Here is a 13,270-nt window from a genome sequence, read left to right as displayed (position 1 = left end):
CCCACACAGGAATTAAAGAACAACCTTATTCTCCAGTGGGGAGCAAGAAGACAATATTCTCTTTAACTCCCTGACCTGGACTAAGGTCTTGATTAAGCTTTAAACCAGCTGTCAGTTTTGTATCAACAAGCAGGAAAAAAGCCAGTCAATATTACATGATCTTCTTCACAAGAGCTTCTGTAGCTTACTGTAGTTATACAGATTCACACACAAACTGTAATGCCGTCTGATCCTGGAGTGTGCCAAACATCTCTGTGGTGTTCTGTGGCACCCTGAGAGTGGTAGTATGCCTAGCATATTATCAGCCAGAAAAATTCATACTATCTGATCAAACTATAGTACAACATGTTGGAAGAAACAAGGTGCAGAAATCCTGATAAACATTTATTAGGGCTTTGGAAACAGCTTTCCAAAACTGAACAGGGTGAAGTCTCTTCTACGGGATGCTGTTGGCAAGTTCAACAGTCTCATAAACAGGATCTCACACCCTGTAAAAGCTTTAGACTGGATTCTCAAATCACACTACTAAACCAGACTCTTGGTGGGTACACACTTCATGTGACCCTACAGAATTCGTGTAGACCAACAGAGAATTTAGCTCACCAGCTTTAAAGGTAAAGTTGCAATTTGACTCCAGCATAAGTGACATTAGAACCAGGTCATTTAGGTCTTACAGTATTTTTATATGAGACTCTGTGAGCTTCAGAATAATTTACGTGCTGTAGGACACTTTCATGGAGAGTTGTGTTTGCACAAAACATCTGAATATCTCTTTCTTTAGATGCCAGTACATCTCCTTATACTTTCTTAATTTCCAAATTCAGCTCCACTTACGTAACACAGATCACAGCACTGAATGATACCAGTATTTGTAATGTATTTCTTTTCTTTTGGCTTTCCAGTCTGATTTAGTACTTTTCTTCACCACAATTTAATTAAGTATAAAACATAAAGTGAATCCAGAAAGATACTTTACCCCTGCATCTTGCTTTAGAGTCACTCTTTTAATGATAAAATTAGAATCTTACTTCTAGACAAGGTGTCATCATTTGCCTAAAAAACTTTATTTGTAGAAGCTTATAAGTAGGTCATCAGCACAAGTAACACAGACAAACATCAAGAGTGACTAGAAAAGCATCTCGGCTCTTGGACGAAAGTCTTATTTTATTGTACTTGATACCAATGCCATTTTACTTGTTTTTATGTTACAGAACAGTAAAGCAGTTGATGAATTTTCTATTTTGAAGTGTGTTTTATGTTTTATATATAATGCAGGACTCCAGAAATACCGAAAGTAACATCACAACATCATTTTTTAAAAAAAAATCAACTAGCAAAAAAGCCACAGAAATTAAAGTATGGAATATCCTAGCAGAGGACAAATTAGCTTGTGTTGCTCTTCAAGTAAACCAGTTTATTAAGAAGGATTTGCGTGGTTTGTTACTGTAAATGTCACTTGAAGAGTGAACATTACAGAGGTACAATTTTTCTATTACCCTAACTGTGAATAAAAGTAGCTTAATGTGCAATTTTCAACAATGTAGCTGGGGAAGTTACATTTTCTTGTAACATTTGCATTTATCAATATACACAACAGCAAAAGAAGTCATAATGATTTAGGTGTATTTGAAGAAAATGAAAAAAGTAATTTTCCTGAAATATGTATTTGATCAGGTGGGTTGTGCGCTTTTCAAATTGTTTTCATGCATATTTAATCAACGTGAGACATATACTTATGCAAGCTGAAATAGGTACCAGTCTGTGTCCCAGGCTGTTGTGTTTCACATTCTTCTGATTGAGATTTTTAAAAGCTGAATTATTTAAAAAAAGAACTAAAATAATCTTTGGCAGGTGGCGTAAACTGAGAAAAAGACAAAGAACTCACAAAATACCAGCAAATCCTTAGTTCAGTTCAATGGAGTATTGCTAAGGTTCCTAGTTTTTCAAGAATTGCTTGATTTTTTAATCAAGATTGCTGAAATACAGGGATGTATGCGTAAAATGATCCATGGAAACACTGCAATAACCGGGGGGGGGGGGGGGGGGGGGGAACCCCCAAATTCAACAAACGCCCCAAATCCTCCCTACACACTGGCATAGAGATACACTTTCTCACCCCCAGCATGTGTATCTCAGCAGATATGTGTGCCTGACACACACACGGATGAAAGATACGGACCCACACACCTCTAGGTCTACACAGAGTTAGATAAACATTGTCTAGGAATATAACCACAATTTATGAATCTATACATATAATACATCTATATGCATCCAATAACACACAAGTGTAGATATACACACCCAGAGGCATAGGAACAAGGCACGGCACATACATAGACACAAGCAGCTTTAGATGGACACACGTACACCTATACAGCTGGATGCATACTCACATGGACAGATAGATACACAGGCATGTATGAGGGAGAGTTTACATTGGCTCTATCATCCCTGATAATTTCTCCTTTCTTTTTGAAGACTTCCAATTTTAGGATCCTGGAGTGAGCCAGGTCCCTGCAGGGGAGATACCTCGGGAGGAGCAAAGCATTTCCAGTTCCTTTAATGTTCCCCACCTCTCTCCCCCTCTCTCCCAGCAGCAGATGCAGGGAGATGAGCTGGGTACCCAGCACGCCTCTCCCAGCTGCCGGCTTGGCACTTTCCGCCCCAGCCTAAGGAAGGGTATAGGACGGCAAGCTTAAGATCGCCTCCCCTCACCCCCACAGCCTGCCTCTGCGGGAGCAGGAACCTCTGGGCAACATCTGGACACAGCTGCTTTGTCCTGGGCGAGCCAGCCCATTTCTGCCCGTCCCCCCACCCCCAGCTGCGCACTAGAGGGGTCCCCCTGCACCCTACCTGCCCTCTGTAGGTGTGAAAGCCCTTGTGTCCCCTGTCCCCCCCCTGCACCCCCGCTTCTCCTGGCCCCTGACTTCCGTCATCAAACCCCTTCGCAAACCGCCGCTCTAAACTTTTTCCCCGGCTGCACAACCCGCAATCCCCCGGGCAGCGGCTGGATCTCCGCGGGAGGGCGGGATGGGGGGTGCTGGTTGCAGGGACCCGGGATGCAGGGATCAAGGCTGCAGGGTGTGGGATGCGAGGACTGGGATGCGGGATGCAGGGATGAGTGGACCGGGGTGCACGGGTCCGCCACGCAGGGTGCAGGGACCGGGCTGTGGGATGCAGGGGCCAGGACGCGGGGTACCAGTGCCCAGCTCCTTACCGTGCAGTGCAGGTAAGTCCCAGCGAGGGTCTCCAGCTGCTCCCGGGCATCGCGGGCCTCCCGATGTGCTCGTTAAACATCCACCGGGGAGTCTCACCCCCCAAACTTGTGTGAGCTGCTTCCTCTGGGAACAGTCACGCTTTCTCCCCCCCACCTTGGATCTGATCCCGGTGGAAACTCATCAAGGCCTCCGAAGCGGTCAGGGGTAAGGCTGGGAGGGAGGAGGAAGAGAAGGGGGCAACGGGAGGGAGAGACTGCAATCACCAGGCAGTGATCCCCGTCCCTTCCCCTCTCCTCTGGAGCACCCGCTTCCCATTCCTCTGAGCAACTTTGGCTTTCCTTGGCCAGGCAGCGCCTGGTACCAGCGCTGGAAACTGGGGTCCCTTTTTGCAGCCTGGCATCTTTCTAGATTTCCTCTCCTTGCCGGGCAAAGGGGATTGGTGCAAAGCTTTAAATTAGGAGGCGACCTAGAGTTGCAAAGACAAGGAGTGGGAGCCGGCTGGCATTTGCAGGCTGCCTCTCCCGGCACTCGGGGCGTGCGGTAGCTCCGCAGCCGGCGCTGCGCGGAGGGGCTGGCCGAGGCTTAGTCCTACCATTTATTCATTTACTGCCTTTCTAGTTCTAACTTTGAAGCTGGCCACCGCTCCTGGCACGGCCGGGAGCGGGGCTGTGGCAGGGAGCCCTCGGGCGGAGGCGAGCCGCTGTCCCCATGCTGCGGGGCTGCGCTCCCCGCGGCAGTTTAACCGCGCCGGCAGCGCGGGCAGGAGCGCAGCCCGGTCGTGGGGTGGGGGAGGACACGGAGGGAAGGGGGGGAGGGGGGGGGGGACGGGACACGGAGACGCTGCTGTCGCCTGGCAACCCCGCATCCCTGCCCCGAGCATCCCTCCCCCAGCGCCCTGATTGGACGGGGCCGGGGGGGCTGGGGGGGACGCCCCTCCGAGGATGCTGCGCTCTGGCACTGCGACTTGTCGCATCCTCAAAAAGCCGGGAGCGGGCAGAGGGGACCGAGAGCAGACGGGAGAGATGAGGCAGTTCAGGGTGTTGTATCACCGTCCTCCTGCCTTCTCTCTTCCAGCTGGCTTGATAAATTCCCTTCTGCTCTACATCTCCTAGAAAAAGAATGTGTTTGTGTGTGTGTAGATATACACACACACACACAAAATATACAAATGTATGTGTTTATACAGATGTATATAAGTAAGCGTACGTATTCTATACATGCTATCTGTATTACTTACATTCTTTGTGTTATCTCTCTATATTCTAACTCTCCCATATGGCAAGACAGAAGAAGAATAGTTACTGGGGAAAGATCACTCCAGAGTGCAGCAAAGCTGAATGCAAAAGGAAAGAGACAGCTACATTTTGGTGTTACATAGGTCTGAAAACCAAAGATTTACATCACCTGGAGTGTTATCAGGAGGTCGTGGCCCTAAAGAGAGAATTAAACACCGTGATGTGAGTGAGCTGTAGCAGTCAGTGAGGGTGGATACTTTGACTTCGGAAAGGGTGAGTTTAAGCCGTGCTGCATGGGGCACCATCGGTATTACATGTGGCTTTGTTGCTCGTTCTCTGCTACGGGAAACAGCAAGCAGCTGGTTGAGTGTAGTATGGAGAGGGTGTCTGTAAAATCCCAATATCTCCCTTTCCATCACAGCTCCAGTTGGGACACTGTGAATTTCTCACCTCTAACTCTCCAGCAGAAAGCAAGCCATCGTCCACTTCTCCCTGAATGCTCCCCTCCATCTTCAGACTCGCCCCCAGCCCAGCTCCCCACTTGCATACTGTCAGTGCTCGGGTAAAGCAAGGAAAGAGGCACTGCAGTCAGGAGCTGCAATCCAGCAACTCACATGGGGCCACTATTGTCTCAGCAGCCACGGTTCCAGTAAGGAATTAAGCCAAAGTAAAGTGAAATAAAACAAAAAAATCCGTTTCTGCTTTTTAATATTTTATGTTAAGTTATTTAACATCTGCTTGCTTTTGTGATCTACCCATTACATTTGAACTACTTGGCTAATTTTATAGGAGTTCTTTTCTTGGAAGCCAAGGACATTTGTTAAGATGTGCATGTTAAACTGTTTCATTAAGGACTTCAAAGTCAAGGAGGGAGCAAAATCAGAGTCCAGTTCCTCTCAGGTTTACTCTACTGTAAATTGGATTAAAATGTACATAAGACACTGCAGTAACATCAGGGTAAGCTGGTATGAATAGGAAATTAGCCCCATGTCTTTGAAATCACAGCACAATTTGACAAACACTGCTGGAATACTTTTTTTTTCACAGTCTTGCAGGCTGGTTGCCAGGAAAGACTAGTGGAAGAAAGAATCTGATCCTGCATTACCTTCTACACAGCAGCCATGGATCAAAATAAGTATGAAAGTAACTTTTTGGTTGGGTAGGATATAAAACCCACTGTGTATGAAATTGGTCACAACAGGCACCACGTGGAATTTGGCTGAGATGTATTTTATGATTTGCAGCAGACCACTTGGAGGCAAGGAGGGGACCTGATCATTCATGCCTTTGTTTTGAGAAGAATCCTGGTCAGTGATGGTTTGCTCTTTTTCCATGCCTCCTGTTGTGCAATATCTGATAACAGCCCGTAACATGGCTACTACTTGCATTTACACCTGATTTATTATGGCTACTGAGAAGCAGGGAAACAAACCTGACCAGCTGACCAAGCTGTAGGTGAAGGCACAAGGGTTTCAGTCCCACTGTCTGTCAGTGTGCTGCCTCAGCTAGTTCTCCTGGCACAATGGGGTCTCATTTTAGCCACAACAAAACTGACCAAGTCATCCGAAAGAAGCATTTTGGAGACCTTATTGCAGTGTATGATTCTGGAAGAACAATCTTTAATTTGTAGGGAAAACAAATGTGCCTTGATTCCCTTTTGGGGTAGCACGTACTATATCCAGAGGGTGTTGTGAAGATGCAGTCCTGTACTGAGCACGTGTTTTCAGACAGCCAGATGCTGAGACTTACAGGTATACACAATGTTACAATGCAGAGTAATCCAAAGATCTCAGTGAAGCTCTGTCTAAGCTGTGTTTGGGTGTTAGTAGGCAAATTACTCACTTGAGGCTAAATTACACACTTTACACTATGCTTGGCTGTATATATGTCTAACCAGATATACTCATGGTTAGACACAGCAATCAGGCAGTATAAATTCTGCCAGGGGACAGCTTTGAGAAAAAAATCAACAGCCCTCAACATCTTTGACCTGGATCCAAAGAAGAAGTCTTAATATGAAATTTATTTTTTTATTTTCTGTCTCTGACACAAAGTTGTTAAAGCAGCATTAAAAGTTTCTGAAATAGGAGTATTTTGCCTCTGTGAATTATCTGTTAGTGAAATGATAGTTATAGCTACTTAAAAGATAGTTTCCCTTCAAATTGAGTTCCCACATCACACCAAATTGAATTTGTAGAAAGCTTTGATGAGCAGAAGAATTTGTTTTTATAAAATTCATGAATGTGATTAATTAACAGACCTACCACCATAAATAAACAGATGCATAACTTTTCCTTACATGGAATTTTAGCAGGAGCTTCAAGATTGTACACATGGGAACTTTCCAGTTTTACATTTGATAGCAAGATACTGTTCCAGCAAAACACTTTGTAGGGTTCCCTAACTTGCTATAAGCAGCTGTTTTGAGACATGCTCAAGTTATTTGCTGATTAAAGCCTAAAGCGATGCTTTAGAAAAATTGCAAGTGTGCATGTACAGCTGGTGAGTGATCTATGGATTGGGCCCAGCCTACCTGAATAATTCATGAGGCCTGTGATCTTTCCTCCTTTCCTGGGGACCTTACAGAAATGGACAGGGAATAGGGCCATGGATCAATGAGTTTTTTTCTAGTAAATTGCTCCCTGCCACCGGATTTCCAACAGCTCTGCAGCTGTTTCATTTGTGTGTGACTGGGCATAATCCCGTTCTGCAGCAGTTGTCCTGAGCTAACAGTTGTGGTCATCACCACAGGACCAAGCCTGGCATATGTCAGTGGTTTGGGGCACACATCAGCAGCTCCTAGAGATGATATCATGTTCTCCTGGGAGTCTGACAGTTTCAGGGTACAAAATACCAGTTAGATGGAAGGCTACTGTCCCATTTTTGGGTAGACACAAGGGTCTAGATGTCTCTTCATAACACTATGACCACGGCAGTCTCCATCTTTGGCGATGCAAAGACAAAGAGTTCATAGTGGCTGATGCAGAGATCTACAAAGCCCCTACTGTCTGGCTCATTCCTACCTGTCAATTGTAGGTAATACTGGCATACTCCAAAGGAACAGCCCAATGACACGGGGCTTTCAGAGAGACACCATCTGGTAGTTCTTAGGGGAGATCCACAGCTATGAAAAGTGTAAGAGGTGTCACTCTGTCATACTCAAGGGCCTCATGCATCGCTGTGGATAATTATGCAATGTTGTGGTGGGTTGACCCTGTTCGGACACCAGGTGCCCACCAAAGCTGCTCTATCCCTTCCTCTCCTCAGCTGGACAGAGGAAAGGAAATGTAACAAAAGGCTTATGGGTTGAGATAAGGACGGGGAGAGATCATTCACCAATTACCATCATCGGCAATACAGACTTGCCTTGGGGAAAAATTAATTAATTACCAACCAAATCAGAGTAGGATAATGAGAAATAAAACCAAATTTTAAAAACACCTCCCCCCCACCCCTCCCTTCATCCCAGGCTTAACTTTACTGTCCTTCAGGCACCCCCTGCTCCAGCGCGGGGCCCTCCCCGGGCTGCAGGTGGAGATCTGCTCCTCCGTTCCCCTCCCTGGGCGCAGGGCACAGCTGCCTCCCCATGGGCTGCCCACGGGCTGCGGGGGAACCTCTGCTCCGGGCCTGGAGCACCTCCTGCCCCTCCTGCTGCACTCACCTGGCGGCTGCAGGGCTGTTTCGCTCACATATTCTCACTCCTCTCTCTGACTGAAGTTGCCATTGTGAAGATTTTTTTTCCCTTCTTAAATATGTTATCCCAGATTTGCTACCACCATCACTGAAGGGCTCAGCCTGGACCAGCGATGGGTCCATCTTGCAGCCAGCTGTCATTGGCTCTGTTTGATATAGGGAAACCTAGCAGCTTCTCACAGAAGCCAACCCTGTAGTCCCCTGGCTACCAAAACCTTGCCACACAAACCCAATACAACTCTACAAAGAAGTGCCAATCTAGTGAGTTTCTCCTGGAATAAGTATGCACTTTCTTCTCTCTTAACAACACAGATGGTTGATTAGCTTCATCATGAAGCTTATAATCAAAATGGAATGTCTTCTTGTTGTTAAGTGGTTTTGAAGAGACTGTAGGTCAATACATGCAGTGCAAAAAATCCCCATGTACATTACTACTAACAATGCTTATCCTCTTACAGCTGACTTGTGTGGCACCCAATGGGACTTCAGTGACATTGTTGTTTCTTGTCAAATGTCCATTGATGACTTCTTCAGCTGACTGAAAGGATATTGGTGCAACACCAACATGGAGAATATGCCATGATGTGCTCAGGCATTTCTTGGGCAGTCTGAGCCCAAGGGTCATTGCAGTGGGTGACTCCATTCTGAGGGGTGTCAAAGGCCCAATATACAGACTGGACCCACTTCATAGGGAAGTCTGCTGCCTCCCTGGAGTCCGGGTAAAGGACCTCACGGCAAAACTCCCCACTCTAGTGAGACCTAACGACTACTACCCTCTCCTGGTTTTTCAGGTAGATAGTGACAATATTACCAGGAGAAATCCTAAATCAATGAAGAGAGATTTCAGGGCCTTGGGGAAACTGCTTAAGGGGTCAGGGGCACAAATAGTGTTCTCCTCCATCCCTTTAGTTGCGGGGATGGATGAAGAAGATTACAGGAGAACTCAACAGATGAACTTGTGACTCCAAGACTGGTGTTACCAGCAGGGCTTTGGATTTTTCAGTCATTTATGCCAAAACTTTTGGCAACAGATGGAATGCACCTGTTCCAGAGTGAGAAAAGGATCTTGAGGCAGGAGTTAGCTGGGCTCATTGAGAGAGCTTTAAACTAAATTTGAAGAGGAAAGGGGAAAAAGCTGGAACTCCCAGTTATAAGCACCAGGGAAGATTAGCAGAGTTTGTGGGATGGTGTGCCAACGACAATCCTCCACCTGCCACCTCCGTGGAGACAAGAGAGGGAGACATGCAGCACAAAAAATATGCAAGGGATATTGATGGATCAGTAATTGTGGTAACACCTGTGAAAGGTCAGGCTGCACTTAGGACCTCTAAATGCAAAAAGGTGCTGGGGAGATCAGCCCATCCGAAGTCCATCTATACCAATGCACACAGCATGGGTAACAAACAGGAGGAGCTTGAAGACATGATGAAACAGGAAAATTATGATGTAGTGTCTATCACAGAAACATGGTGGGCTGTCTGCCATGACTGGAGTGCGCCAATTGATGGCTACAAGCAATTTAGGAGGGATAGACAAGGAAGGAGAAGTTGTGGGGTGGCTCTGTATGTTAGGGACTGTTATGATTGCTTTGAGTACAAACATAGTGAAGACAGGGTGGAGTGTGTTTGTGTTAGAAACAGGGGGAAGGCCAACAGGAGATATCGCAGTGGGAGTCTACTATAGGCCACCCAACAAAGACAGAGAGGTGGATGAAATATTCTATAGGCACTTAGGAGAGCCCTTAGGCACCACTTGCCCTTGTTAATGTGGGAGACTTTAAATTTCCAGACATCTGCTGGAAATACAACACAGCAGAGCGGGACCAGTCCCAGAGATTCCTGGAACATTTGGAAGATAAATTCCTGACATAGCTGGTGAGTGAACTGACCAGAGGTTCCCTATTGGATCTCTGTGAACAGAGAAGGGCTGGTGGATGATGTGGTGGTTGGAGGCTGACTAAGGCACAGCGATCATGAAATAATAGAGTTCTCTATTCTTAGAGAAGTCAGGAGAGGGGGAAGCAGATCTGACATCCTGGACTTCCAAAGGGCTGACTTTAATTTGTTTAGGCACCTGCTTGACAGAATCCCTTGGGAGATGGTCCTGAAGGGTATAGGGGTCCAGGAAGGCTGGGCACTCTTTAAGAAGGAAGTGTTAATGGCTCAGGAGCAGGCAGCCCCCAGGTGCTGTAAGAGAAGCCGGTGACAGACAAGACCATCCCGGCTAAAGGGGGAGCTCTGACTGCAACTCAGGGTGAAAAGGAGAGTTTACAGCCTTTGGAACAAGGGGCTAGCCACACACAGTGATTACAGAGATGCTGTGAGGCTATGCAGGGTGGAAATCAAGAGGTCTAAAGCCCAGCTGGAAATTAATCTGGTTTCAGCAATCAAGGACAACAAGAAATGTTTCTATATCAACAACAAAAGAAAGACCAGAGAGAGCCTGCATCTCCTGCTAGATGCAGGACGGAACATGGTAACAAGTGATGAGGACAAGGCTGAGGTGCTTAATGCCTTCTTTGCCTCAGTCTCTAATAACAAGACAAACTGTACTGAGGGAATCCAGCCTCCTCAGCCAGGAGACAGAGACTGGGAGAACGACCCCCCTGCAATCCAGGAGGAGACAGTCAGTGACCTGCTGCATCACACGGACACACACAAGTCTATGGGACCGGATGGGATACACCTGAGGGTGCTGAAGGAGCTGGCTGGGGTGCTCGCTGAGCCGCTTTCCATCATTTCCCAGCAGTCCTGGCTGACCGGGGAGGTCCCGACAGATTGGAAATTGGCCAATGTGACGCCCATCTATAGGAAGGGTCGGAAGGATGATCTGGGAAATTACAGGCCTGTCAGCTTGACTTCGGTGCCCGGGAAGCTGATGGAGCAGCTCATCCTGAGTGCCATCACACAACATGTGAGGGACAACCAGATGCTCAGGCCCAGTCAGCATGGGTTTATGAAAGGCAGGTCTTGCCTGACAAACCTGATCTCCATCTATGACAGGGTGACCTGCTTATTGGATGAGGGAAAGGCTGAGGATCTTGTTTACATTGACTTCAGTAAGGCCTTTGACACCGTTTCCCACAGCATTCTCCTGGTGAAACTGGCTGTTTGAGGCTTGGATGGGCACACGCTTTGCTGGGTAAAAAATTGTCTGGATGGTGATTGTGGTGAACGGAGTTAAATCCAGTTGGCGGCCGGTCACGAGTGGTGTCCCCCAGGGCTCGGTGTTGGGGCCACTCCTGTTTAACATCTTTATTGATGATCTAGACGAGGGGATCGAGTGCACCCTCAGTCAGTTTGCAGATGACACCCAGTTGGGTGGGAGTGTTGATCTGCTCGAGGGTAGGGAGGCTCTGCAGAGAGACCTGGACAGGCTGGAGCCATGGGCTGAGCCCAACTGGAGGAGTTTCAATAAGGCCAAATGCCGGGGGCTGCCCTTGGGCCACAACAACCCCCAGCAGCGCTACAGGCTTGGGGAGGAGTGGCTGGAGAGCTGCCAGTCAGAGAGGGACCTGGGGGGTTGATTGACAGCCGGCTGGACAGGAGCCAGCAGTGTGCCCAGGTGGCCAAGAAGGCCAATGGCATCCTGGCTTGTGTCAGCAATAGCGTGGCCAGCAGGGACAGGGAAGGGATCTGACCCCTGTCCTCGGCACTGGTGAGGCCGCCCCTCGATTCCTGTGTTCAGTTTTGGGCCCCTCACTACAAAAAGGACATTGAATGACTCGAGCGTGTCCAGAGAAGGGCAACGGAGCTGGTGCAGGGTCTGGAGCACAGGTCGTACGAGGAGCGGCTGAGGGAACTGGGGGGGTTTAGTCTGGAGAAGAGGAGGCTGAGGGGAGACCTCATCGCCCTGTACAGCTGCCTAAAAGGAGGGTGCAGAGAGCTGGGGATGAGTCTCTTTAACCAAGTAACAAGCGATAGGACAAGAGCTAATGGCCGCAAGTTGAACCAGGGAAGGTTTAGGCTGGATATTAGGAAGCATTTCTTTCCAGAAGGGGTTGTTGGTCGTTGGAATGGGCTGCCCAGGGAGGTGGTGGAGTCCCCATCCCTGGAGGGGTTTAAGAGTCAGGCTGACATAGCGCTGAGGTATATAGTGTAGTTGAGAGGACAGTGTTAGATTAATGTTTCGAGTGGATGATCTTCAAGGTCTTTTCCAACCTAGAGGATTCTGTGATTCTGTGATTTTCTCAGCCACAAGGACAGTGGAAACATTTACTACAAGGCTGAATACAACAAAACACGTGGAAGGAAGACTGTGTTCAACACTGTGCACATGCAGCAGCATCCTCCCTTCTGCCTCCATCTCCCATGACCATCAGCCTCTCTACCTACCCTTACTCCCCTTTCTCCAGCCAACTTTCCCATTTCCGTGAAACTGCTTCCTTCTGCCTTTCTTACTTTCTTCTCTTTTATTCTTTAGACATTTGGATTCCTGGTCATGCCTGTTGGTCATGTCTCCAGTTAACCTCAAGGTTTTCTTGTCCATTCTCAGCAGGGAGACCTCTTTCCATGGAAAAAACCCAGCAGCTGTTGTTCATCTTAATCAGCTACAACAGGGGAAAAGGTCTGGCTTCACTGTGGGAACTAGCTGCCCTCTTTCCACCTCTGCTTCCTTCTCAGAAATCAGGTTTCTCAACACACTGCCGGGGACACACATGACACCCAGCTGTCATCCAAGTGGGGCTCCTTCATAAAAATACATGAACACGCAAGGCCCCCTCCAGGTCCCTGCAAGTTACACAATTATACATCCTGCACTTGCACCCTACAACCCTTCCCTAGCCAAGATCCTACTGAAGTGGAGGTGCAGGGATGAGCATAGCCTAGGCTCTGCCTGAGGCAGGCCCGATACACGCAGCACGCTTCAATCCACCTCCAGTGTCCATTGTTCATTACTCTGGAGCCAAGGTCCCCCATCAGTCTGTGTCTTCTCACTCCATCCTCCCCTAGGGCTATTATATAGGAGGTGATATTTGTCTTCTGAGAGGATACTAGCCTTTCTCAGAAGGAGCAAGGGTCTTCATCATAAGGGGAGAGGGCACGACACAGTAGCACATTTCAGTTTCTGCCATACTCTTTAAATTAGTACGTGCAGATGACCCCATTCTACAAAATCACG

General features: G+C 47.7%; 1 protein-coding gene across 5 annotated transcripts in view; it reads right to left on the bottom strand.

The window, feature by feature from the left end:
• GRM3 (glutamate metabotropic receptor 3) overlaps positions 1 to 3,945 on the bottom strand; it is a 114,318-nt gene extending 110,373 nt beyond the window's left edge. For 4 of the 5 annotated variants that reach the window (XM_074901623.1, XM_074901617.1, XM_074901618.1 and 1 more), the window contains exon 1: positions 3,221 to 3,945. The gene's annotated coding sequence lies outside the window, so the exon portion shown is untranslated. Of the gene's footprint in view, positions 1 to 2,396; positions 2,407 to 3,220 lie in introns of those variants that run through there. The other variant, XM_074901619.1, reaches the window with a different exon arrangement.
• Positions 3,946 to 13,270: the final 9,325 nt, after the last annotated feature.

Source organism: Athene noctua, chromosome 3 (assembly GCF_965140245.1).
Source record: "Athene noctua chromosome 3, bAthNoc1.hap1.1, whole genome shotgun sequence".
Classification (NCBI taxonomy): Eukaryota; Metazoa; Chordata; class Aves; order Strigiformes; family Strigidae; genus Athene; species Athene noctua.
This window is presented reverse-complemented; position numbering and strand designations above follow the sequence as displayed.